At 35.8% G+C, this 27883-nt stretch overlaps 1 protein-coding gene across 2 annotated transcripts in view; it reads left to right on the top strand.

Moving 5' to 3' along the window:
• Positions 1 to 27883, top strand: part of LOC104569860 (ARF like GTPase 15) — a 205163-nt gene that overhangs the window by 87777 nt on the left and 89503 nt on the right. The window lies entirely within an intron of this gene.

The following is a 27883-nucleotide window of genomic DNA, read 5'->3' as shown; positions in this document are numbered from 1 at the left end:
TTAAGTTGATGTTTACAGAAAATCCTAATAATGATTTCCATATAGCCACTAGGAATGATGAATTTCTGAAGTAGGAGATAATCTAATAGGGTGTGTCCTCCCTGTGACCTCTCTCCATCCTAAATGATGGGTCTCTGGCTTGAGAAATCTGTTTGTCTTAACTGTAGCTGTTTATAAAAAGCAATGATCTTTCAGATAGCTAGGTTACAAACCATTTAAAGCTATATGGGCTTAAAATTGTTCTCTTCACACTTAAAGGAAAATAGTGGCAGGTAATAAGCACCCTAAAGTAGTGGTGTAACCAGCTCCTGCTCTAAATTAGCTTGATAAATGCCTTTATTACTGTTTTGGTTTGGGCTTATTATTATTTTTTTAAGGTGGAAATTGTTGAGAGAGTACCCAAGAAGTTCATAAAAAGATGTTTTGTCCTTTTTTGTGCTTTTTTGTTGATTAAACTTGCATGCATAAACACGTGTGCATGGCTTTTGCTGTGCTTACCAAATGTTTAATCAAACAGTAGACAATTTTTTTGCTACATCGTGAAGCAAGTCTTGTATCTGGATATGAAGATTGTGTCCAGTGTAAATCTGTGTCCAGTGTAAATGGCCAGCAGGTGGTGTTTGGTTTAATCATTGCATAGGTAGAATGATTCCGATAATAGTGAGTTGCACAGTAAATATTTACTGCTGCAAAATGTAAGTGACCTTTAAAGACCTTAAAATGGGAAATTTCAAGTCTTGGAAGAAGCTAGGTTTATCTGTTCTCTTTAAGCCACTGGCATAGATGGAAATAATAGTGAGCAAAGAATAAATTAAGACAGTATGAAATGAACCTTAAACTATTTGTCTTTACCTGTTGTGAAACCATTTGTAAAAGGTGACGTGGAATCCAAAGAGTAGATATGAACCTTTTTATGGTTTAATTCTTTTAATTACTTCTTTTAGAATAAGGTCCTGACAGATAGGATCCTGCATATATTGTCATCAGGTCAAAAGATGATTTAGACTTGCTTGATACTTCTGAGGTGAATAATACTGCTTTCAAATAACTGTCTGTATGTTCTAATCAGCATGCCCAATTTAACAAAGAAACAAAGATCACTGAATAATAAATTCCTAATCATTTTCTTGATGAATTTAAAGTTTGCAGTGGACTGATCTGACAGAGTGCATTTAGAAATTCTCAACTGGAATGATTCTCCTGAAGGTACAGACAAAAGTGCTTTGAGATGTGCACATATTGCATAATATGCAGGAGGCAGAAGAACAGGAATTAGAGTAGTCAAGACACAAATGAAGGCACTGTTGCCATACACCAATTTTATGGAACCAAATAGATGTGTAAATAATGAGAACTTAAGTGGCACTTGCAGCTAATATTGTGATACAATTCTATGAAAGGTACATATTTTGGAGTAAATTTTGAGGGGCATTGCTGTGCATAGCTTTTCAATATCAGTAACTTCATTTTTAAAGCCCTGCTAGTGTCTGCAAGTGTTTCTTGTAAATATATTTGCATAGATCAGGTGATTTTTTTTTTTTTTTTTTTTTTTTTTTTGTCAGCAGAATTGGCTTACATGCCAATCCCTTTTTCTGTCCTGACCATTTGGGTGTGACAGCCCAGCTATCTGTGTGGCCATGTGATGAACTGAATTGCAGTTAAGGTTTACTTATTTCTCCCCTCCTTCCTCTGTGCCTTGTTTTTTTTTAAGAAGAATCTGTTTACAGCACAACTGGGTAAGTAGGTGCACAGTCATAAATGTGAGAGTGAGTGCAAGTTTCTGAAATTACTTCTGATGCAGAAAGTGTTACAAGTTTCTGTCTTAAGATCCACCCTATATAATGACACTAAGACTTGGAGCTTTTCCTCACCATCTTTCTCTTTCACTTTTTTGGCTAGTTACACTACAATGAACCTCATTTGAGGAAGGTTATGCAGGAAATTAAGGAAACTTCTTTCCCAGATTCCTTATCAATAAAAGCTTTTGGATAGGTGTGCAAATAGTATTCCTCAATTTGAGGGAGAAGTAAGAAAAAAAAATCCCATTTATTTGCACTAGGTGCATTGAAAAATCAATGTCCTAATCATCATCCTAGCTAGGACAAAAGAAACTGCTCTTCAAAGAGAATGACTTACGGTTGTGGAAATAAACATTGTCTTGTGATACTGAATGCAAAGTCAGGAGCATTGTCTGAATAAATAAAAAGCAAAGTGGAACAAATATTAAAATACTTTCAGATACAAAGATCTTGCCTTTTAGTAAATATTTTTTCATAAATATTTGTTAACTTATTTTTATATAGCTTTCCTTAAAGCCTGCTGTAGATGAGAGAAACTGGGGGTTTTATGCAGTTCTTTCTGAAACCATTTTTTGCTAGATTACAAGTTTTTGGGCTTTAGAGAATTATTAAATGAAATCTGCTGGATACAAATCTTGACAGTATGATTGTAATGATCCTTTTGGGCCTGTAAGTCTGTGAAACTGCTGTTAAGAGGAATTCTTGAGTGCTCAGAAATTTAATTACTGTTTGAGACATTTTGTGTGAGCAGAAGATGACTTCCCTCAGAAATACTTCAAGCGGAACAAACCAGGGGCCATAGGACTGTTTTCCTAATAGAACACTACAGCAGTTGAGGAAAAAAAAAATCTCCTGAACAGTTGAAAATGAATGGCAAAGCATTTAGTAATGCACCGGCCCAGGTTTTTACAAACTCTGCTATTGTATAAGAAAATAACACAGGATGTATTTCCTTTTGAACATCCTTTTTATATTTTAGTAAAATGAATTCTTGAATGCAAAGATGCTGCACCCTTTCTTCTTAAGAGGACTTCATATCTTTCCATTTTTTAAAAGAGAATGTATCAATGTCTTTAGCATTAAATAACATATTGATTGAAGGGAAGGGAAATACATTATAATCACTGTTTAGCACTGCAAGAGACTCTGATAATTTTGTAGTTAAACTTTTCTATAATTTGGTTTTGTTATTTAACTTTGAGCAGGTGAGTCAATTTTTAAAGTGTTTTCAGGTTTTTGTGAGCATACATGTGTATATACATAGATTATAGTAAGCATGTATGAAAGATTGTTTGGATTTTATCCATTCCATGGGAATTAGATGCTCGTGTTTATGGAACATCATAATCATCATTTTTATTGGTTATTCCAGAACAGAGGTTGAATAACTGATTAGGACAAAAATGATCTATTTTGTATCCCTATAACAAGTTTAGGTTAGAATTTAAGTACATCTCTGAATAACAAAAAATTCCAGCCACATCAGCTGTACTTAAAAATAACATATATTAAGGTTGTCTATATTTCTGAACAACTGAAATAATTTTTTAGGAATATGCAGGGGTATTCTTAAACCCACATAAATCTTGAGGTGAGTTGGGCTTTGGGTTCAGGGGAGGAGAGATCTTTTTTTATTTAATTATATTTCATTGTATTTCTGTGTCAACTAACATGATAGTTCTGGATTCCAGGAGTTTTAGAAATGCTCAAAAAGAAAGAAAGCTCTGACCAAGAGTGTGAATGCAGTGTGAGAGCTGCTTTCCATCAATTCAGTCGCCAGCCTGTGTTCTCAGTTCTGTGCACTCTCTTGTTGCAACACTCTCCGCTTGCCTTTGTTGAACTTCATGAGGTTCCTTTCTGTCCATCTCTGTAGCCCGTTGAGGTCCCGTGGAATGGCAAGACTCACATATTGGCCATTCCTTCTAGTTTTGCATCATCAGCAAACTTGCTGAAGGCACACTCCTCCTGTCTCACCATCCAGGACACTGATGAGTAAGGTGAACAAACTTGAACCTAGTATTGACCCCTGAGATGCACCATTAGTTACAAGTCTTCAGCTGGGCTTTGTACCACTGTTCACAGTGCTCTGAGCTCTGCCATTCAGTAGTAAAGAGAGAAAGCAAAACTGAAAACTGATGCATTGCTGGCTTGTCAGAGCTTTGGATAGGTGATCATAGGATTCCTGTGATTATCACAGGGAATCAACCATGCAGCTCTGAAAGTGGAGACAGCCTATGATTGAGACTTTACAAAACAGTTCCAAGCAGCGACATGCTTGAGTGGTGAGATTGGGAAGGGTTCATCATTGCATCAGCATTCTGGACAGATGTCACTCAACAAAGTTGTTGTCAAGGCTCAAGAAAGAATGTTGTCACATTGTGAGGTAAGAGGAAGCCGTCCCTCTCCATTCACACTCCTTAACTCTTTGTCTTGGATATCTTTGAGCCATTATGCCTCTGCAAAAGTCTGAGGTTCTGTGTGGGTGTGAGAGAAGTCAAAGACTGTTCCCAGGCTACAAGCTTGAGTGTTGCAGGGAACATTGTGGTTTTTGAAAATGGCTGAAAAGTAGTGAAGAGGGGAGGTACCTCAGAGCTCAGCTTATGTTTTGATTTAGCCATGCTAAGCTTGAGGTAGTCACTGTTATGCATCTCTGATATGGATTGAAAGATAGATCTGTGGTTCCTCAGCACAGAAGTGTATTGGAATGTCTGTGAAGTGGGATAACCCAGAGATAAGGAGTAGCAGTAAGGACCAATGACAAATCTTGTGCAGCTGTCTTGCTGCCACCTTCAAAACTGTACTGAGAATAAAGCAGAGGAGATAATTAGAGAGGAATCTGGGGATGAAATGGAAATGAAGAATGGAGAGAAGTTCAGCAAGTTCAACAGTGGTGAAGGGTCCCACAGGTCAGGGAGGATGAGGATGGAAGTACTGCTGAGTTTTTGCTTAGAGCAGTTCATTTGAGGCTTTCTTTTGTAGTAATACATGTTGAGAACAGTGTCTATTATTTCTTCAGAAATCTCTTCTGAATCAAATGCCATTAGGCAAAAAGAGGAAAGCATTCTCCTATCAGGTTTTTCCAGTGATTCAACAGGAGATGCAGACATACCCCCCGAAGAAACATGAATTATCTACTCTCTAGCATCTGGGAACAATCTTTATAAGACTAGAAGCAGAGTTTTGAATATAATGACATTATTCTAATGATGATTTGTTGATACTGCAGGATATCATTAGTCATTCTGGAATCTTTATAAGCATAAATAGTATTTTTCTCAAAATAGTTTAAATGTTTAGAAAGTCTATTACAGCAGGCTGATGTGAAACAGTATACTTGTTTTGTTGGAATTGAGCATTTTGAAAATTTAAATTTGTATAGAAAATAATTATGAGTAAATGAGCGTACAAATAAGAGTACTTATTAAAATATTTGGTGAAATAATATTCCCTTGAAAAGATGTGTTGATGTATTTAGGTTTATCGATCATGCTAAAAATTGTTTTTGTCTCTTTAAATAGCATAGAGTGTTAACAGTGTATGGAATAATGCATGGCAGTGCATACACAATTTCTCAAACCTTTGTTTTTCTGTTGTTCTCTGTTATCTTTGATCAAATTCTGCTCATGTTGGAAACTGCAAGCATCAGAAATGTTGTCTTGAAAGTAAAAGTTGAAAATATGAATGTAGACATTTTTAAAGTTAACGAAGTTCTAAAGTTCTGTATTCAAGTATTCAAATGAACTGCAAGGCATTAACAAATTTAAAACTGCATTAGTGAATGATTTTCTTTACAAGCGCTTCATCTTTACAGTGTCTTCACATTCATATTTAAGAGGATAATTGAATTTACTGCACTTTATGGATCTATTATATTTTTGCTAAGTACTATTTTTACTTAAAATTATGTTATCCTGTCTATCTTCCTGTTGAGACAGGTTTGCTCGTAATGTTTTCACAGTATTTTTTATATAAAATATCACTGCAATAGTAACACTTTTTTTGTGTGGTAATAGAATCTAATAAATTCTTTTATTGAAACTGTATGAACACTTGGAAGTATTTTAAAGATTTCTTTCCTTCTTCCCTATGCATTACCATAACTTTGCTCTATTGCTATATTACTTTTGAAACACAGCATATATTGAAACACTACCAAATATTGTGTTCTAGATTAGATACCTTTGTTCTTTTTACTTAATCGTGCTTTTACTCATGGCTGAGGAGAAAGGAAATGCCAGAGTGAGATTTATATTACTCTTCGGTATAGAAAAATTAAAGGTCTTTGGAGTTGTAAATGCAAAGATGCGCTGTCATCAGTTTTGCAGAAAATATTTTGATCCTTTATGATGCGGCACTACATTTGTCACTTAACCAAACTTACGTAAAATGAGTTACTTATTATCTATGATATTTTACAATGCATTATTTAGGTCAATTCTTCTTCATATCATATCCCATCCTTTATGTATAAGTAAAGGCTGTTCAAAAGCATGTGTGCACAAAATTTCACTATACAGGTAATACTCTTCTTTGAGTAACTGTACGTGCACCGCATATCAAAAGTACATACAGATAAAGTAATTTCATTTTTTTTAAAAAAATATATGTGTTTGGGCACTTCTCTCCATTTTTTTAGTCGCCTTTACATTTTTTTTTAAACTGTGGCTACAGTTTAAGTGCTGCACTTCCTCCCCCCCACCCCAAGTGTTACACTTCTGGTACATCTGTCATATTCTAGAAGTGTTCAAAATATATAATTTTGGATGACTAATTTTTTGCGGAGTCTCTATACTGCCTATATGATTTCTCATAAAGTTCAGAATGCATTTGTTTAAAATCATAGTTGAATTAAAAAATATTTTAAGTGTCTTAATATTTAAATAGTTATCTTGTGGAGAGAAAATTCCCAGTATTTTCTATGATATTTTTGTTTTACTGGGACTGCTGATTTTGTGAGGACAGTTTTGGGCCTTACTAAAACCTCACGCTTAACACTGCAAAATAATCTTGTTTTTCAAAAGGTTTTTTTAAATAAGTTACTACATTTTTAAATGAAAATGAAGTGTTGTTAAGGGGAAGAAAATGCTTAGTATCTTTGTATTCTGATTTATTATACAGAAGGCTGTTTTTTAACAAAAAAAGGGCTTTTTTTTTTCCTTTTTTCCTCCACTATTCTCAGTCTCTTTTGATCATTGATCTGGCTGACCCCACGCTCAGGGGTTTTTTCTTCATTTGACATGGACAGATTTTTGAAGTATAGCTCTCCTTTGGGAACCTCGGGCAGTTCCACTTGACTAACCTGTGATCTAATGAGCAGTAATGCAGGGTTACAGTGACCATTTTGTTTGCTTTGAGGGAGGATGGCTAGACAGAGAGTGGGAGAGAGGCGGTGTCTGCGGAGAAGAAAGATGCAGGGTGATCGAACAGTGTGAAAAAGACTTGTTAGCCCACATTAGTGTGCCTGATTTACTTCACAACAGGTCAGCAAAGGCCAAAGGCAGGCTTGTCATTAAATTGCAAAGTTGAAAATCCCGGTATTCAAAAGCATTCAGATTTCTGAAAGTTGTAAATTAGAAAGTTTGTGGCTCATGTTGAATTTGCCAGGAAGATATACCAAAGTACCAGCTTCTTTCAAAGATGAAAGGTACATTATAAAATCATGCTGTAAATATAAAATCAGCTTTTTAAAATACTTTCATGGTTGAGTGTTTTACAATGAGCCTGGGTGCGAAAGAAAGGCCAAACACTAACAAGGTCGTTGCACTTTCTTTTTGAGCCCTGGGGACCCCTTAATTATGTGCCCGTGCTGCTTATTTTGAGAGCCATAGAGTGTATGTATGCGCATGTTTGTATAATATAAAAACTTTATATAGGTACATACATAAACTTCATATAGATAACATAGGTACAAATATATGTATATGTTTGTATGCATGGATGTGTATAAAAAATTCTAGTGCTGGTAGCCCAGGAATGTGGTTTTCTAATCTTCTGCAGCATATTCTGATTTTTTCTTTTTCTATAAGTGTCCCTTATAATTTTTCTTCACATGAACATGAAATGCCAGACTTCATGAAATTGGTCATTGTATGAATGTGAATTTATCTTACATTTTAGAATGTAAAAACCAGAAGAAAAAAAGTTTTCATATTCTGAAGAAACAATTTTCCCAAGAGTGAATGTTGCCTCATGATATGTGAATTGGACTTTGACAGCTTGCCTTTAAGGCAGGCTAATATACTTCACTGTCTTTGTTAATACTTGTGTGTTTCTTATGGCTGCTTTGCAACTGTGGGAAGAAATTGGTGCTACCTTTTCCTGAATTTATCTTTACTCCTTTTTCCTTTTCTTACTTAGCAATGGCCTGAACCTCCATGATTTGAAGAGTACAACTAACATTTAGAGTGTGCGTTCAGTCTGTTGCTTTGATAGTCTTTTAACTCATAGCAAACTCTTGCCATTGCTATTTCTGATTTGGCAGGCATTAGTAAAATTGGAAGTGCAGCCTTTTAGCTATATTATCATTGTGCATTGAAGCAGTAGGTAATAAAATAAATGGGTGGTCTTAGGGGTAAGGTACTTTTTTTCTGCTGCTATCAGAAGTTTTCACTAATTGATTCTTACTACTGCTGACTGTCAAAAATCACTTTTCCACAATTGGCATACATCTGTTAATTTTTAGATTGTACTGCAGGGACTGAGTTTGTCACCTTGTTCTTTCTGTGTCTCATTAAGATTAGTAAATATACAAAACTAAATGATTGAAAGTAACTCACCATAACTGAAATAACTGTTATTATCTGACTTTAGGGACTTTGCTCGTCTGGTTCATTCGAATAATTTCATTGACATTAAGGGAGTGTCTTTACTTTGTTTAAAGGGAACGAAACACAATAACATATGTCTGGCTAATTACATTGGCCATTGGATTTTGTTTAGTAATTACATTTGACTTTCTTTTATTATGTGACTCTAGATTATTTTTGGATTGTCTTTGTTCTCTCTTGTTTGTACTGTATGTATGTTTCAGTTTGATTTCCTGGTAAACTTAAGCTGAACATAGGACACACAGTATATCCTATTGTATGCAATGCTGTGTTTCTTAACTGTCTTTCTTCTGAGCTCTTTGGTACTTTGAAGTATTCCAGTGCTTTATGTTTTAAAGGGGAACATTCTTATAATTTAAGTTAGAAAACAAACATCTATCTAAATATGCCAGGCCTACTTTGTAGAATTAATTTAAAATTAAAATTTTGATATATTTTATATTTTTATATATATATGCATATAAATATGTATATTTTGATATATTTTATATTTATATGTATTTATATTTTGATATATATCAAACATTATATATATAATGTTTTGAAAGCATTTAGTGTCCAAAATAGCCCTGTCCTTACTACAAACTAGAATCAAATAATTTTATCATGGTTTATTTCCATGCTCTGCCTTCTTCTAGCTGATGTTCAGTTGACACAAGTTTTGAACACTCTACACTTGACTAGCTTTCTCTGCAGCTTTAGGTCATGTTACTCAATGGAAATTTATTAGGGCATAAAATGATGGCTTTAACAAATGGTGGTTTAACAAATCAGAATACTGAATCAAAATACACTTAAGCTTGGCTACTATTCTTTTTCCATTGACTTTCTCTTTTCCCTAAATAACATTCTGTTCAGCGCCTATGTACTGTTTATTAGCTCTTCTATTTGATTTAATTATTCAGCTACTCAGTGTGTCTGAATTAAGTCATCTAAACTGAGCTGCATATTACAAGGCATTTGGTCAGAGGAAAGAGACTAATGTCATCTCATTGTGCTAATTTTTAAAGGTGTTTTTTTTTTTTTAGGAGTCAAGACAGTGGAACAGGACTTCAAATTTGGCTTAAAACCAGAAGTGAATCTAAGAGTAGATTTATTTACCAATACTGCAATTCACAGATAACAAAAGAGCTGGTATTCGTTATGTCATTTGATGGATTTAGAAAAGCGATAGAAATATATAAAAATATATTTAGATATGGATAACTTTGCAGTCTGAGCTCTTTTGTTTTTCTTTAAAAACAAAAGTTTGCTGCTATAAAAATTGTGGGTTTTTTTTTCCGTAAATCATTACCTATTGTATGAAAAGATTTTTACAATCTCTTTTGGCATTGCTTAAAAAAATGGGAAGGAGAGATATTGTCAAATTCCAATTTTCTGGAATTCAGATGCTGGTTTTCAGAAAATGTTCCTTCTGATTATTTATCTTTAAAAAGCGTTTCTTTAAGAGTAGAGAGGTTAACTCATATCCTAAAATGCAACAGAGAAGATTTTGCTGTTCATGTTGTCTGTCATGATATGTAACCAACACTAAAATGTGATACTTGAGGTGAAGATACAGCAGCTGCAGGTTAATTAGTTAAAAACAAACCTTCCATGTTGTGAAGTTGTGATTTAAGCCATGTCATGGACAAAATGGAAATAGTAATGTGTAGTAAAAAGCGAGAAGCAAAATATAAACATAGTTGAATGTGCTCTTTTCGTAACAAAAATGGATGTGCTTTCTTTTATTTCTCTTAATTCACTTTTTATGTCTCCAGGTTATATTTTGGAACACATCTCCAAAATGTTCTAAACTGGGAATGAAGTAGCCTGACATGCTGCATGAAAATGAAGTGTTTTGCTATGCCAATGAAGTCTAACAGTTCAAAGTTCAGACCTGTAAAGTGGGCTTAAAATACTCCCCAGATATATTTGACTAATTCTTCCTTTGGAAATTATTCCTTCTGTGCAACAGGAAAAAAAATCTTGCTTAACGAAGACAGTGAATACAACAATGCCACCCTTCCCCTGCATAAATTAGAAGGTGGGGGTGGTAATACTATGTCTGGGAAGGGAAGCCAAAATGCATGCTTGGATATCCCTTTGCCTGCTGTTGTAGGGTTTTTGCTTGCCAGCAGTTTCTGGCAAGCTTATTCCTTCCAAACCCTCTCCAAGCTCTCCAGGCATTCAGAAAGTCTTTTTGCCTCAGTTAGTCACCTCTCCCTTACATTAAGTGTAGAAGGAATGCTTATTGTCTGAAGAACTGCCTGTTTTGAGATTGGGAGAATTGAATCCAGCTCTTTGTTTTGCTGCGTGTTAGTTTGTTGTTATTTACTTGGCAGCACGGTTGCGTTAGAAAGGTGGTTGCTGCTCCCAACTTGGTAAAAGCCTTGGGGTCTCCTCTTTTGGGTAGCAAGGCCTGGGATCTGGCTCATGCGTTTCGTGCAGGTGGAAGGCAGCCGATCATCAAGTCTCTGACCCGTATGCAGAGGGATGGAGGATCCAGAAGGGAACTGTGGTTGAAGGGTAGGTCAACCAAGTGACGTCTCTGTTTTAGATAGAGCCTTGCTATAAGATTGTTAGAAGTCCAGGATGTCTAGCAGCGGGGTGTATGAAGTCTGTCTTTCTGTGTATTTGCTTCAGTCATGCCCTGGTATTTTGAGTCTGCTCCTATGTGTAGGCCACGCATGTGTGTGAATCTCTCTGAAGCCTCTGAAGGTGAAATGAGGAGTATGTTTTAAGTATCTCTAGATTAAAAGCGTTACGTAGAAGCTGAAGCCATAGCTGGCACCCTGTGGGGATGGGCTAGCTAAGGACAGCGTACTGAAATACTGATGTGGAGAATGAGACGGAGAAGGGTTGGAGGGGGGCAAAAACAAAGATTGCAAGAGGAACTTGACTAATGTCCTAGCACAGGTCATGCCTGAAAGGAAACTAGAACTCTGAATCTTGAATGCAAAACATATTGGAAGACTGTCCTCAGGAAATTTCAGATTTGTAATCATATAATTTATATAATTGTGTATGTATATATTTAACTCAGATTTTGTGTGTTTGAAAAAAATGCAATGGGGAAATATATATATATACACACACACACACACATATATATATATATATATATAAAATATATAACAAAGTAGAATGGGGTAAGTGTGTGTGTGTATTTTCCCTCATTGCACTTTGTTTCAAACACACAAAACTGAGTTAAAGTATGCTAAAGTTATAAATCATCTACTTAGGTTATAAATCTTCATCGAGGAGAATAGTTTATACCTACAATTGCACAGTGTCTTCCTTTGGCTGCTTGTCTCATGCATCTTGCTCAGGGGACTTAAATCTTTAACCCAGTGGAGTATTTGAACATCTCAGTGTTTAAATATGTTTGACACCTTTTCAGTAGGAAAATAGCCTCAAATTCATCTTAGGGGAATTTAAGCATAGGTGTACTCTTGCCTGCAGCCATGAAGATTAATGACCATTTAGTTTTGTTGGTTCAAATGGAAGTTTGGATCTAAAGTAGGAGTTAGGCAGCTTAGTGCAAAAGATTGGAGAAGTATCAAGGAGAACATGTTGAGGAGACTGTTGTCTCCCAGCTGGTGCTCTCACTCTACTCTCTATTTCCATAATCTTTATCTCCTTTTCCAAGATGTCTGTAATTCAGTCAACATCCTAGCGCTTTTGTATGCGCTGAAGCCTGAGAGATACAAATTAAAGAACGGTAACATGAATTACAAGAACTCCAGTCATAAGGTATTCTGAACTTCTACATATGTTGTTATTATAGTCTTGGTATTGTCTCCTCTAATTGGAACAGTTATAAAAATTATTTAAGTAGTAAAATAGTGTGACAGTTTTCTAGTAAGTTATTTCAAGCTCTTCAGAGTACTTTGAAAAGTCGAGTTTTAACTATACTGGGAACTTGCAATGAGTAGCTGAATGCGCCTGACAGTGTCTGTCTGTATGGTCCAAGTATTGCAGTTAAACAATAGGAAGAGTTGATTTATATTGCTTAGGATTGTCAGCCAGGGTTAGCTAGATTATATTCAAGTGAGTAAAACAGATCAAATGCCGAAAAAAAATGTGCTAAAGTTAGTTGATTTTAATGCACCTCATAATTAATCTTTTCTTTAATTAAAAATTATTATGCACTTATGAGGTTGAGTTTACATTTTGATTTTATATACAAGGCATTTCAGACTATTTACATAACTTGTCAACTTGTAACGTGTTTGACAACAGCAGCTGCAAGTTAATTTACAGAGGTAATGGTATTGCTTTGACACCTGAGCCTGATGTCACAACCCTTGAAAAAAACTTTACTGAGCAGTTTATCAGCTTAGATTCTCTTCTTTTGTGATAGCTCAAAATACATATAACAGTGTCAAATTCTGAAATGGCATCCCTGAGTTAGCCCTAATACATAGATAATATGTATGTCCTAATTAGTTATATGTTGTTAGAAAAGTTTCCTTATCTTTTGATCCTGATTTTTTTCAATAATTTTTGATTCCCTTGTTTAACTGCATGTTCTTCTTGGTGTTTGCATTTACCTTTTGGGTGGTCTTGTGTATTAAAAGAAAAAAAAAAACACTCATAGAATAGTTTAGAAAAATATTTAGAAATATAAGCCAGAGTTGTAAGTGCTAATAGATCCAAAGATTCCTTATACTTGCTTTAATTGCCAAAAAAAAAAAAAAAAAAAAAAAAAAAGTTGATAGTAGAGTGGTTTGCAGGCTCTTTTTCTTGAAATGCAATCCTGTGTGTTTCCAAAGAAGAAAATGAAATCCTTCAATCATATTCCTCGTTCTTTTTTTTAGTCCTTAATTGCTATTTTATCAATTACCTTGTTCACAATTCATAATGATGTGGCTCTTCAGGAGCCAAGTTTATGGGAGACTTGCAAAGATTGGTATAAAGTGCTACTGCTGAAAAGTGTGGCAATCCTGTACTTAGTACAGAATTTGCAGCTTGAGCCCCACAAAAGACACAGCAAGAAACCGATGTAGTCCTATAGAAATGCAGGAACACTCTGCCAAAAATCCTGCAAAACACCACAGGATTCCATAAATTTAGCATTTTTCAGCTGACTGCACTCTGGACAACTGCCCTCCCTCTTCAACAGCGCTGGATCTGTGAGGGACCATGAGTCGTGCAGCTTCTATCAAATTTTTCTCTATTGCATCTTCAGACTTTTTTTGGATGGCTGCTCTTTGCAATGATCAAATAAACAGTTATATATATATTTTTTTAAGCTGTAGCTTTTGTTACTGGGACAGATGTGAACTGTTACTCATCGCCATAATGATTGCACTTTTCTTATTTGAAAGCACTCTGAAAGTCTTAATTCCTGATGATAGGAAGTCTTTTATTGAGCAGCTTTCTAATTCTTGGCCATTGCAAATAGCTGTCCTTCAAAAAGCTTTGGTGGGTTTATCATCTTACTATATTAATTCCCTCTGAGTTTAAGCTGAGTCTATATACAGCCTTTTAGTAGAGCTTTTCCTGCAGAAGTGTTATAGATGCCACAAGCAGTCATGCTCTTATACAGGAGCTTGGAATGTTGAGGCCAATCAGCAAAATAAAACTTACCATCATGATTTTCCTTGCCAGTCTTGGGTCAATATGAGAAGCTTTCTAAGAACCTCCTAGCGCTTCCACTCTAAATTCTATGTTGCAAGGTTTTATTGTGTACAATACTGTACACAATACAGTACTGTATTTTAGGGCCATATAAGATTATTATTATTATGTATATATTAAATCTCATAGTACCATGGCAGCATTACTGTGTACACATAGTAGCTAAAGTGCTGTCTTGGAGGGGCCAAGCCACATGTGTCTCATACTCTGTCTCTGAGGCTGTTAAAATTTTACTGTTAAAATTTTTTATTTTGTGTTCTATAGTAATAATCTCCTGCTTATCTTTGCTGGACCAGGTAGCTCATCATCTTATCTTTAATAGACAAATGATAAGAGAGAAGAGATGAAGAGGAAGAAAAAAATAGACTCTTATATTTTTTTTTCTCCATGAAACTCGTTCTTCAGCAAGAATAATATTTACAGACTAGGCATACCAGCTAATGCCACCTAGCATTAAGTGGGCTGAAGAGTGCTAAAAAAAACAGAAAATGAGCTGTGCTTGCCTCTCTGACTTCAAGAAAAAAATCACTGTGCCAATTATAAATGTGAAAATATCGGCACTGAAAACTTAGTGCCAGAGGCCTGAGCCTTACCTGCCTGGCGTCCTACAAATCTCTGTGGTGGCTGTCTTGCACAAATGTGTGTCTGAGAGCAATTATAATTTTGCCCAAGAATACTGAAAAAAAAAAATAGGTGCATGTGTGTCATGTAGTTACTGAATTCTTTAAAGACAAAGGCCACCACAGAAGCAAATTAAAGTCCCTGGGAGCTGACATGGTTATTGAAAGCTTTTGCCACACAGCCCTACCATAGAAACCTGCTTTCCTATTGTCATTCATTTTAGCTGCTGAAAAGGAATTTATGATCAAAGTTTTGTCTGAGCACAACGCAGTGGCATGGCTAAGCACCCAGATTAGGGGTTGGCAAATTTGCCAGTTGCTTTTTAGTTGTGTTTTTTCTTATGTGGCTAGTTTCCTGCAGGGACAAAAGTGGTTTGCACCTTAAGGCAATATACTTTACCTGGGGCTGTTTTTTAAGATTACTTGTAACTTTAGCTCCCGAAAACCAACAAAACAGCTTTCCTCCTTACCCTGTCTCACCCCCCCCCCCCAAAAAAAAAAAAAAACTAAACCCAAACTATTTCCTGAACTATTTCCTGAATTGTTTTAGATCTCTATTTCTTGCATTCTAACTGCTTTTTGGATTTCATAATAATTATTCATCTAGAGCTGCTTGTCTTGGGCACTGCTACACAAAGTAAATAAAAATATTTTAGCTCATAAGAAGCTTCTGTAAATTTGTGCACTTGATGACTATCCAGCAAAATCATTAAATGCACATCACCCACATTTTTCAAAATTTAAAATGTATGTGCAGTAGGATTTTTGATTGCTAGTTGTTTTTATTTTCTGCTCTCTGCAGAAAAATCTCATTTTGAAATGTAATTCTTTCATCATAAAAGTTAATTATACTTCAGTTTCTTCATGTAGCTGTACGTAGTTTGCTCTAGTGAAAGAGGGACTCTTACGGGGAGAGAAATTGAGATGAGAAATAAATGTAATTTATAGTAGAAGTAACTAAAATTGCTCTGGAGTGCATTTAGATGTTAGCAAATTCAGGTTCCTTTACTGCCTTTGTTGTAAAGGTGCTGTACAACCTTGTGGAAGTCACTCTTGCCCTGCAGCTTATGCCTGTGTAGAGAAGTTTTATAAAAACTCCATGATTATAATGACAATCTGAAGGTTTGAATAATTAGAAGACCTAAGTACAGTTGGAAGAAACATGTTGGTTTGTGTGATAGAAGGCAAGAGCTACAAAGATTTAGTGGTGCAGGAGTGAGCTGTATAAACTGATAAGAGGTTATTTATAACAGTGGCCTAAAATGTCAAATAAAATCTATATGTACACAGTTCTCTTAAAATACAATCATGCCAGTGTACTTCAGAATTTTAGAAGGAGCTTTAGAAAATGTTGTCCCATGGTGTGATGTGAACAATCAGTCAATTTATGTTTTCTGTCTTGAATGACCCTGGGAAATAGGAATATTTGCTTAGGCCTGTGTATGTGTTTTGCAAGAAGAATACTTTCGAAGCTAAATAATGGATTGCAAAGACGGCCTTTTGAGCGCGTTGAAAGGAGGAAATCACAATAGAGGTCCCCCTCTGCTGGCAGAGATTTTCATGTTCCAGACATTGCAGTGTCTTGAGACACTGACATAGTCAGTTGAGTCGGAACAGGTTTATGCAATAAAAAAAACTGCTGATATACAATCTTAACTATTAGTAATCTAAGCATTTGAAATGAAATTCAGTACAATGGAGGTTATCAAATTCCCCGTCCATTTCAACCCTGATCCATGCCAAATGTCCAACAGAGGATGTGCACTATATTCTCAATTTACCTTCTACCTAAGCTGCGACACGACTAAGCTTGTGGTTTCCCATTTCAGTGCTGGTTAGTAGCTTTGTGCTGGTAAGCAGCCCTTTGCGCTTATCCCTTTTAAAAGATTTCTTTCAGTTCAATTTAATTAATAATCTACGTTAAAATATGCTTGTATGCATGCCCTGTCAAGAGAATTTGTCAAGTACTTCTTTCTGGTGGGAAAAGTTTGTACCAAATTTTGTGTGTATCCTTTGGGTACTCATGAAGAATGAAAATTATTGGGGATACTAGAGAAAACAGAATTAAATGTTCCTGCTCAAAAATGTCTAAAATGATCTACTCAAAGGTGATCCACCAAGGAAACACACACACAAAAAAACCTTCTTCAGTGAATCTGTAGAGAGACTTGCATGAATTCCTATTTCATTTTATGTTTGCCCTGCACATGTTGTGAACTTTTTCCTGACATTGTGTGTTACTTTTCCCTTCATCCAAAAAGAGAGAGCCTGTCAGGAAAATAAATGCTTCTGCTGCTTTTTTACTGGTTTCCCATTTTTCTTCAACATAATCTTTTCATATTTTTTCCCCAAAAGCAGGAAAGAAATAAACATTCAGGTACAGATTTAGTGTTCAATAAGATGATGAATCGGTCCCTTATTTTAAAATATAATTCATGTTGTGCGTGATTATTTACCTTTTTGTGCGAAACAAAGTGCAAGTTGTGTCTGCTTTTTATAGAAAGCATACCAAGGTTTAAGGTGGAGAAATGTATTCCAAGATTAAACAATTTTGGTGTGGCAAATGTTAAATACTTGGAATAAATATTATAAACCATTTCAATATTTTTATTAATATAATTAAAGATAAATTATAACTGTAAATCAAATCTTGTTATATATCTGTTATCCATTATGTGCATATATTTATGTACTAATACAGAGTTAAGAGAATAAGTTGCTGTGTGTCTTGCATACAAAACATACAGCAAATAAGGTTATTGTAGTAAAGCACTGGGTGTTAGCTTGCTTACACTAATGGTGTCTTTGTGTGCATATAGCCTGTGTAAATGGGACAATGGGCTTGCTCTGCTCTACAAATATAAATCATAACAGGAGTGTGGATGAATTTAATGAAATTAATAAATGTGGTTGATCATTCAGCTAAACCTGGACAAATGTCCCTATGCCAAAAAAAACGGATTTTCAACTTCTCTTGTGGGATGAGAAGTCTTAGAATTCTTATAAAACACCTTTGTAGATTTTTTTTTTTTTTTTTAATGAGAAGTGATAGGCAGTGGGCTTTTTTTGCCCCTTCCTCCCCGAACCGAGTAGTTTTGTACTAGTTGAATGGTTTTAATACCAAAGAAAACTTACAGAATTTTTGACACAAAATGTGTTTTTTTTATTTACTATTACTTTTAGGTTTATAAGGGCCTTGTTGAATAAACATATTCGCTCTTTATTTGAGAAAAACAGCTTTGCCTTAATTTACTGTTATATAACTATTGGTGCCCAATGTGCATATTAATTAATACCTATTAAGGTTATTAGGCTCTTATCTTATTATGTCTGTTTTGTCTTCATTGCATGGTGTAAGCAAATATCTGTTGTTTTATTTTGATATAGAAAGCTAGCTCTCAGGTGGAGTAGTTTCTCATTAAACTATCACTAAACATAAAGAATTATTGCTGTAAATTAGGCTATAGTTGCAGTTTAATGGTAGTTTCATTTTGGTTAATTTTGTTTGAACTTATGAAATTCTTTTAACAAATCTCTGCTCAGTTTGGAGGGTGGCTATGCTGAACTTGATTGTGGGTCTTGACTGTATACTGGATTTTAGTATAAACTGTTGAAGAATAGAGTTGACTTGAAAATTTGGCTACTCCTATGTACATGGTGAGTTCAAAATTATCCCTGTTTATACAGCCTTTGGCAATTTAAGCAATGTGTTTTGTCACCTGCTTTGCCGTCTCATGAAGCGCTGGAACATTTATGAAGAAATAGAAAATATGACTTTGAATCCTTGACGTCTTTTAAATAAATGCACATATTGATAGTGACAGATTGCTAAACTTGGCTTTAGACGCTTAGCTGTGTTTCTTGCCAAAAGTAATCCAGATGTGCATAATTTATCCGCCTGCCATATGTGCACTGACATGTCTTTCTATAATCAACTGTCTGTTCAGTATTGTTAAACAGTTAAATGTTCTTTATCAACTATCTTTTTGAATAATACTAATAAGTTATTTAATGAGTTAAGCAGCAGCAAAACCATAAAAACAGCCCTTTTTAAACTAAAGAAGGCAAGTTTGGATTTTTGATTGTCCAAAAGGCATGCATGTTCAGAAAAATTATTGATAAAGAAGTTTATGTAAAGAGCATTTTAGCTGGTGTTATACAACTAAGCAGGATGCATATTTTATGTAATCTCGTTATAATGGGACAGATCTTTGTTGTGACGGTGTGAAAGAAGTTGCTAAGGAATAACGACAATAATTAGGAAGGGTTTTGGTTTTTGTTTTGTTTTTTTAAGGTGATTTTTGAAAGTAGAAAATGAACTTACCTTGACAAGCAGCAGCCAAACATGTTCTGGCCGTATGTTCATAGTGAGTTGGAAAAGGATGCTTGTGTCTGTTTTCCTTATATCATCAGAAGAAACAACTCCATTTTACAGCATTGTGTGTGTGTTATTCAACAGTTCTTTAAGTTACTTATTGATTGCTTTTACTGCATGACTTGAGTGGAAAAACTCTCATACAGGTAGTTTTTCATTCCCAGGAGTTTGCAATCCTCAAATTTCCTTTACAAAGGAAGCACCAATCCACAGAAATATTCCCTTTACTTATTCCCTGTATGCTTATCCTTTCACTCCATCCCTTTACTTATTCCCTGTATGCTTATCCTTTCACTCCATTAGTGCACTGTTATCATGCTATTAATGAGGATAATCTGACTTTCATCAGTCTCTGAGTCAGATTCCCAGGTTCATCTCTGAGGCCTATAAGAAGGTGTGTGGTGGTCATGTAGACCAAAGTACGTTTAGTATCTCATGGCTGTGTGTTTCGCCTGAGGAGAAAGGTGTCTGGCTCTGTCTGATGTGCCTGTGCATACAGGTAAGTATTTATCCCTACAGTTATATAGATATCTATCTGTTGTACATAGGCCTGTCTTTGTAGCCGTGTGCTTTATTTGTTGAAACCCACTCCCCCCAGCAGTTGCATAACTTGTGGCATGATTAGCAGCTCCTCTTCATCATCCTGGGAGGTCTGTCGTGACCTTTCCAACTGCTGATCTTTGTCGTAAAGATGAGAATACGTGTACCTAAGCTGTTGTGAGGCCTGACTGCGTGATGCTTACTAATATAAAGTCACCTTGATTTGGGCAACTCATCTTGGCTTGCACGAGGGAAGATTATGTGATGAAATTAGGCCACTGTGCTAAACACAAGAATCTGGCATGCATTTTTTTTTTGCTGCCATCTTGTTTGCATCCATCATTGTGAAGATAGTAGAATAATGCTACCTCCTTCTTATTTGTAGATTAAAATTTTAAAGTTCCACTTAACTCTCTGACCAACACACATATGATCGCAATGCCTAGCAAAAATGAATTCAATGTTTTGAGATTTTATACTGCTGTAGTTAAAGGGCAGTTTTGGGTGGCATGGATATGGCCTGGCAGAATGTCCTCAGGCAAATTCTGTTAGTCAGTATGAAACGCAGAGGTTTCTTCAGAGTTAAGTATTGGTGGCGGTTCAGACTCTTGTGAAGTCACTAGTCTCTTAAGTTAAAAATGCTCATTGATCACAGATTTTAGCTGCTTGAACTTTGTTCCATCTAAGTCATGTTAGAGCTAATGTACCAGGCTTTATGCTGTTTTAAATCAGACTAGCGTCTATAGTCTAATGCCAGTTTTCTTCAATAGTGCAAATCCACATATCTGAAAACGTTGAATTGATCATAGAATATTCAGCACATTTGTTTCTCATCTGTTCCTTGGGTTTTCCCTGCGTTCTAACCCTTAGTGAAAGCATGGGCGTTATTTTTTTTATTATTAAGAAAGAAAGGTAATTCTGATTGTATTCCTTCAGGCAATGCATTTCAGGCATTAATTCACACCATAAATCTGGATTCAAAATAGCACCCCACCTCTTTTTTTATAATAACTTGCTGAGATGCACTCTTTGTTTGATTGCTTAGATAAATTAATTGGTAAAAGACAATATTTTAATAAGAATTTCATATGAGAAAATACTTATTTTCTCTTTTGAAAATGCTCATGTGAGGCTTAAAATATATACTTACTCTTGCACTTTGCAATAGTGTGATAATTTTCTGCTGTGCACAGATTAGCTAATTGAATCAATTTCTGAGAACTTTTGGCTCTACTGGCTGTTGACATATATGGCTTTATTTTTTATTTTATTTTTTTTTGCTTGAGTTACTTGTACACGTACACTGCATTTGCTAGGGCTCTGGTTGTTTGCCACAAAGTTATGTTTTGGAATTTTCATTTTTAATTTTCTGTCTTATAACTGTTTCTATCTCAATTCTGGGAGGTGGAAATGCATACAAATATTAGTTTAACAAATGTAGTAATACCTTCAGAAACTTAAGAACCACAGCATTTTGAAACTACTGTATAACTGATCATCTAATGAGTATCAGTAGCATTGCTGGCTACTTCTAACACGATAATTTTGTCAATCCAGATGATATCTGGTAGGTATATGAAAAGGGGGAGAGCAGGAGAAGGGATTGTTCAAAATTAAACTGGATGTGGGCATGTATATTTACATGCATCCTCCAGGCATTGCTGCAGTGAATTTCAACAGAAATATCTGTATGCTATTCTTTTATTGCCCAGCAGTATTTATTTACTTTAGTCTCCAGTTACATTTACTAAAAGGCTAATTAACTCAGTAGAAATGTGTTTTGGCCAAAGAAGAGTCTGCCTGACAACTGAACTGCCTCATTACATTGCCATGTATCTGTCTTGCTAAAGTAGACAAGACCCTGCATTGGCTATAGTTTGGAAGGTTAGTTTAAAAGATTAAAGGTGACTGGTAAATGGAAAATGGGAACTTTGCTCTTTTGGATTCTAAACACATCTGGTCTAGTGTTCCTCATGTTGAGTGGTAGGTTTGCCAAGACTTGTTGCAGACTTGTAGAGTAGTAATAATAAACCTGTTCAGAGAGTTTAAAAGAACTTGGCATGCCATATGACAGGTTCTCGAGTAGTTCTGTCAGGAGCCAAGTGTACTGTAATAGACCCCTTTTAAATTGTTGGCTTACACGAAAACTGGAGATGTCTGCATTTTCTCCTCTTCTCCCCCACCCCCAAAGTACAAAAGGGAGATGAATTTATTCAAATGCTTCTTTAGTGTATGCTATTGAGCTGTGAAAGAGACCCATAGATAAACATTATTGTAAGCTTGCAGATGCACTCTCATTTATGCCTGTAGGCAAGATAAATTTATCTACTTATGTTAGAGGAGCCTTTAATCAGATAATCTGTTATTGCAAGTAGTTTAGATCAGGAGGTGAGTAGTTTTTAAACAGGCCTTTACAGCGTTTGTAGACTTTGCTGGTCCTGGTCTTCATCACGAGAAACATAAAACACAATCAGGTAGAGAGAACATAAGCAATACCCTTTACTCTCTTACATTCAATATAGTGTATGTAACTGCAGACATATACAGTATTTCTATACGAATATACAGCCCATAAAATATTGCTCATTAGATTATGGAGAAAAGAACAGATCCAGATGTTTGGAAAATAACATCCTTCTAGAGAAGTGAAAAGTGGCAGAAGGATTGAAAGATATACAAATAACATGATATGAAAAAAATGTGGCCTCATAGAGTTAAAGAAGTTGTAGATTATAATGAAGACCTAAGCTTCTTTTATGTGTGACATCAATTTTCATATGCTGAAAAGGTCTGTGATTTTGTAACAGAGCCTGTTGTTACATCTATGCTGCCGTGTAGATGTTCATGCTGATCTTCATACTGCTCTTTATGAATTTTCACTTTACCCAAGGAAATCTGCAGTTTAGTGTAAGGAAACCTTGATTGCCTTGAAGATTAACATCTTCAACTGCTATACTGGAAAGGATGCACTTTTTTACAAATGTCTTGATTTTAATCAAGATGGAAGAGAGAGTGAATGACATAGAGATGCTTTAAATTGTTGGGCACAAATTAACTCTGAGGAGAAATGCTGTCATCTTGCTCCTTCTCACACACAGGCCGAGCATTTTAATTGATTTCCGTGCAGGATTGTATAGCTGGGGCAAAAACTTCTGGGTAGAGTCTTCCCTGTGACTCATCTTGCTTTTAATCTTCTTTCCTTTCTGAGTGAGGAAGAGGTCGTTAAGAAGGGGTAGCTCTGAAGTCATCAGAGAAATCTCAGACTTCATTCATTTATCTCTCGGAATCAGTTTCTTTCTTTTTGTTTTCAAGTAACATACCATTAAATGCTATTGTCTTCATGATGCCAGAAAGTTTTATTTATTTATTTTTTAAATTGTCTACTAATAGAAAAAAAATTGTAATTCCAGCACATGATTATTTAACATCATGACATCGGGAAGAAAACTGCCTTCCTGCTTAATATGGAGGGAGGACAAGACAGCTAACACAGAGAAAAGGGACTTGAAAAGCATGGGAGATTTTAGGGGATTAAGAGGCTGCTTGAGGAATGATTAGCTAAACTGCTCATCCCAAATCATAGAGAAGGGAAAACAGGAGGAGGAGGAGGAGGAGACCCAAAAGGAGTATTAATCTACAGCAATCCCATTTAAGGGAAAAAAGACTGTTCATGTATCTCTCCTCAGAGATTTCCACTGATGATGATGATTTTATTCATAAGTACAGTAGGAAAAAAATCCACTCTCCTCAGGGAATGTAAATGGAAGTATGCATTTCACTTTTATCTTTTAAAAAAGGCTAATGTTATCAAAACATTCAGGACAGAAAAGACCAGTCAGTGGTCATGCTCTTCCATGACTGGAGCCCCAAGACCTCAGAATCCTCCTTACTTCAGTAGAGAACTGCTGACTTTGGCCAAATGAGCAAGATTATGCATTGAGATGGGAATGACAGAAATGAATTATGGAAGTTGAATCATGATTTCCAGAGCTGTGAATGTGATCTAGCCCATTCAAAAAAAATCAGAAAGAGATTAAACTTATCTTTGGGTGGTAATTTACTCCAATTGTCAATAGTATTGCTTTCTTTTAGTGCTGCTTACTATGGAATAAAAACACCTTTACTCTTCAAAGGTGTTTTTCAAAACTACTTTTAAGGCTTATGAAAGTTCTGTAAAACACTCTCATGAATCTCTGCTTGCCTCAGGGTGGAGGAGATGGTAGGGAGCGGAGTTGGTGTTCTCTGAAGAGCCCAGTCGCGCCGAGGTGTTACAGCCCTGCGGCTGCGAGGGAGCTTCTGCGCAGCCGGTGTGGGGCAGAGGAGAAGCCTCTGAGAAAGCATCCTTGCAGGTTTCTCTGCAAGGGCGAGAGTGGGGTGTAAAAAAAAAAAAAAAAAAAAAAAAAAAAAAAAAATGGACTTGCAGACCCCAGGCTGGTGGTCAAGGCTCAGAACAAGCTTTTCAAGAAAGTAGTTTCATTGCTGCATGTCCTTGACTTCTTTCATTGTGCACAGTTTAAAAATACGTTCAAAATAGTTTGTTGATCTGATTTCTGTTTAGTGTGTGATAATACATTGGCAGGAGCAGAGTTTCAAGTGCTGTTTTTGACCCTGTACAGCTTCTCCCAGCCTCATGTTCCCTCTCTCTTTCTCATCCTTTTTGCCGTATCTTTGCTTTTTTATTGACTGTCCTTTGCTTTCAAAAGGAGTTAGCTGTGTGGGAAGGGCAACATCAGCATCAGAGTGGTACCACTTTTCTGAAGGAAATTTTCACTTAGTTGTCTTTTATTTATTTTTCCTTTCCCTTCTACCTCTTCTCTTAAGAACCCCTTGCAGTGCAGCTTTGCCTGATTTTGTAGAGGCATGGTGCGGCCCGGCACAGGGAGTGCTTTCTGAGATACTGGAAGAAGCTTTGTCAGGTCCTTCACACAAAATGCTTTGAAGAAAATGTTGCACAAGTTCTTCAACTTTATAAAATAATTTTTTACAATCTCATGCTTGTTTTCCTTCATATTGCAAAAAAGGTGCTGATCATAATGGGCTTTTTCTTGCTGCAGATATATCATTTTGGAAAGTAAAATGTAGAAGTGGTCCAAGGAGGAAATGCTACCAAAGGTTACTAAATTTCCCTAGTTGTTATCAAGGAGAAAGAATCTAGATACCTGGCATCATAGCTAGTTCCATTAAATAGGAAAAAAATATGCTTAAACACCTCCAAGTTCTGCTTTAGTAAGATAAAAAGTGCAAGGCAAAGAAGTGCAGCTGTTTGCCATCCAGCAGGGCTTCAAAGCCTTGGAAACACAAGTACTTTCTGTTTCCTCTCTGCTTCACACTGCTCCTTTTCTTTCTGGAATTGAGGAGCCTGCTGGCGTTGTCTGAGCCTCAGAGCTGTCTGAACGTCTGGGATGGCTTCTTGCAGATGCTCTTTCTCAGCAACCCGACCCCTCTGTAGACGCGGGAAGGGAAATGATGCACGTGTGACTAAGCCCATCAGCTGACCCTTTTCCTGCAAATACAAGGGAAAACTCCTAGCCTGGAATCTGCCATGCAACATGGGTTTTGAGGTTTCAGTTTTCTGAAGAAAAGCCCTTACCACGTTAAGAAGAGATCAATAATACCTGTTGAGTTTTTTAAATCCTTAATGAGTTTTATTTTTATGGATTTAGAATTTGTTAACTAATAAAATACCCCCTCTATTTAAGGCCCTATTTATCTTATCCATCTCAATCTTTTCTTTTTGGAAAAAAAATACTGAATACTTGTTCATCTCTCACATGCAGGATATCCTTAATTTCACTTGCTAGAACCTACAGGTTTTCCCTTGTCCCCAATCCTTCTCTCACGTATTTCTCAAAGCTTTCTTAGCACTATTATTATTGAAGCCGTTTTTAAACCTGAGATCCCAAATTTGAAATCAATATAATCGTTTAGGATTTTAAATTCTGCTGAAGTCCAGTATTCCATTGACTTGTTGATATGTATGATACTATAGTATCTGTGATATAGTGTGATATCTATGATATGTGACTTTTGAAAGCCTTCTTCAGAGATAGACATTAAACTAAACACTTTTTGAATAGAATCTTAGCAAATTATGGCATTATAGGGAGTATTTGGGGGATTTTTTTTCCCAACAATTCTTTGTTATTTAATCACAGATGTAGCAGAAGTCTTCATTGAGCTGTCCACTTGTTTTGAGCATTATTCTAGGAAATACAGAGAAAGCAGTGTAGGCATGATCTGTGTCATTGTCAGGCTTAGATTAGTCAGAAAAGTTGTGTGATCCAACCTTGGAATGAGACTTGGCTAGTAAGGCAAGAATGGAAATGTTTGTATATGAATGCAATGTTTCCCAAATGTCTTAGGCTAATAAACCTACAATCATAATCAGGTCAAGAGAGCAAACTACTTTTAAAGACATAGTTTCATCAGCTTTCAGAGCTGGGACAGAGATTACCATTGCCTGCAGGAAAAGAGGAATGTGCTTGATTAGCCTAGCAGGCTCCATGTAGTCTTCTGTTCCTACGCTAGTTCTGAAGTTGACGGTCTATTTAGAGCTCAGTAAGGTATATGTGTAATTCATTTTACTCCCCTTGGAAGCCATTCACATATAATTATTGTGACTGAACACATTTTACCTCATGTCCCCCTTTGTTTACTTTGGCTGGATCTCTCTGAATTGTCCTGCACATCTTTCCTCTCCTTACTAACATATGTTTTTGTTTTAGGTGCAAAGTTTGCCACCTCATTGCTCCTTCTGTTTTCAAGATTACTTACATATATGTTAATGTTGTATCAACACTTAAATAAATGTACTCAACTTGCATAATGATCAAGATATCTTCACTTATATTTCATATACAGATTATATATAAAATATATATTACGTATTGTATATGCAAAATACATATTAATAAATAATATGGGATTATATTTCTATGCATATTCTCATGGGGCAGAATTAAGGCACATGACCTTCATTTTGGCATATTCTGGCTTAACTGAAGGTGACTGATTTAACATCATTAGCTTTATATACTGCATAGAGACTTTTTGTACTACTGGTTGCTGAGCCTGTAATTAAGAGAGAACATAAGATTACATTGTATTCAGAGAGACAAATATTCTGCAAAGTGTAGAAGTGGGAGATGAATGACAGTGCTGCCTCAGCATTTACAGTGCAATCTCTTGCCAAGAGAAACTCTTCTCTGGTCTGAATGCAGGATTTGGTACTGAGCTATTGCTGCACAGACTAGCTTCAAGATGAAGCTACACTATACAGCGGTACTGCAGGATAGTCACTGGATAATTATTTTAGTATTTACTTCAGATTTTTTCAGTTTCTCTTAAATACTTTCTGAAGTGGAGATAAAAAGCAACTCAGCTTGATGCTTACTTTTGCAATGGTAAAGGAATACTTTTTATTATTTTTTTCATGGTGATTCTTGGAAGTTGTCATTATGATTAGAAAAAAAAAATTAAGAACTGTATTGCAATTTGCCTTATGCTGTGTGTACAAACCCTGACAATATTTGTGATCAAAACCTTGCTACCCATTCTGGGGAGAGAATTAGTGTTGTGTTATGTTAATTGATCTAGTGTGCTGTCATGCAGCATCACTGCAAACGTAGTTGCCTTGTGATGTGATGGACAGCCTGCAAATAGCTAATTGACTCAGATCTCTCTTAATTAGTGCAAGTAAATCTTAAAATGAAGCTTTGAAGAGATCATCTGAAATAGATGAAAGCTGTGGCTTTGCTCAGTGTCAGAGCCTTGATGTTAATTACTGAGTCCTGTGACCCAGCAAAAGGAAGACTTTCCAATAAGGTGGTCTCGTTGGAGGAACCTTTATTGCCATGATGTTTTGCAAACTGTTTTTTGTGTATCACCATTTCTGTTCAATATTGCTATACATAGCATAGAATTTAAAATAAATAAAACCTGAAGAATAGCACCCTCATTTTATGCTTAGGGCACAGTTTAAATTCAGAAATTAACTTTTGTAGTACAATTTTATTCTAACCTTATACCTGTGAGCAGCAAAATTTTATAAATGAAGGCTTCAGCCACTTGTCCCTATTCATACCTCTTTATTTGTTA

Source organism: Tinamus guttatus, unplaced genomic scaffold (assembly GCF_059628265.1).
Source record: "Tinamus guttatus ecotype Peru unplaced genomic scaffold, ASM5962826v1 Tinamus_guttatus_pri_ptg000444l, whole genome shotgun sequence".
NCBI classification, from domain to species: Eukaryota; Metazoa; Chordata; class Aves; order Tinamiformes; family Tinamidae; genus Tinamus; species Tinamus guttatus.
Note: the sequence above shows the minus strand (reverse complement) of the source record. Positions and strands in the feature narration are given on the sequence as shown.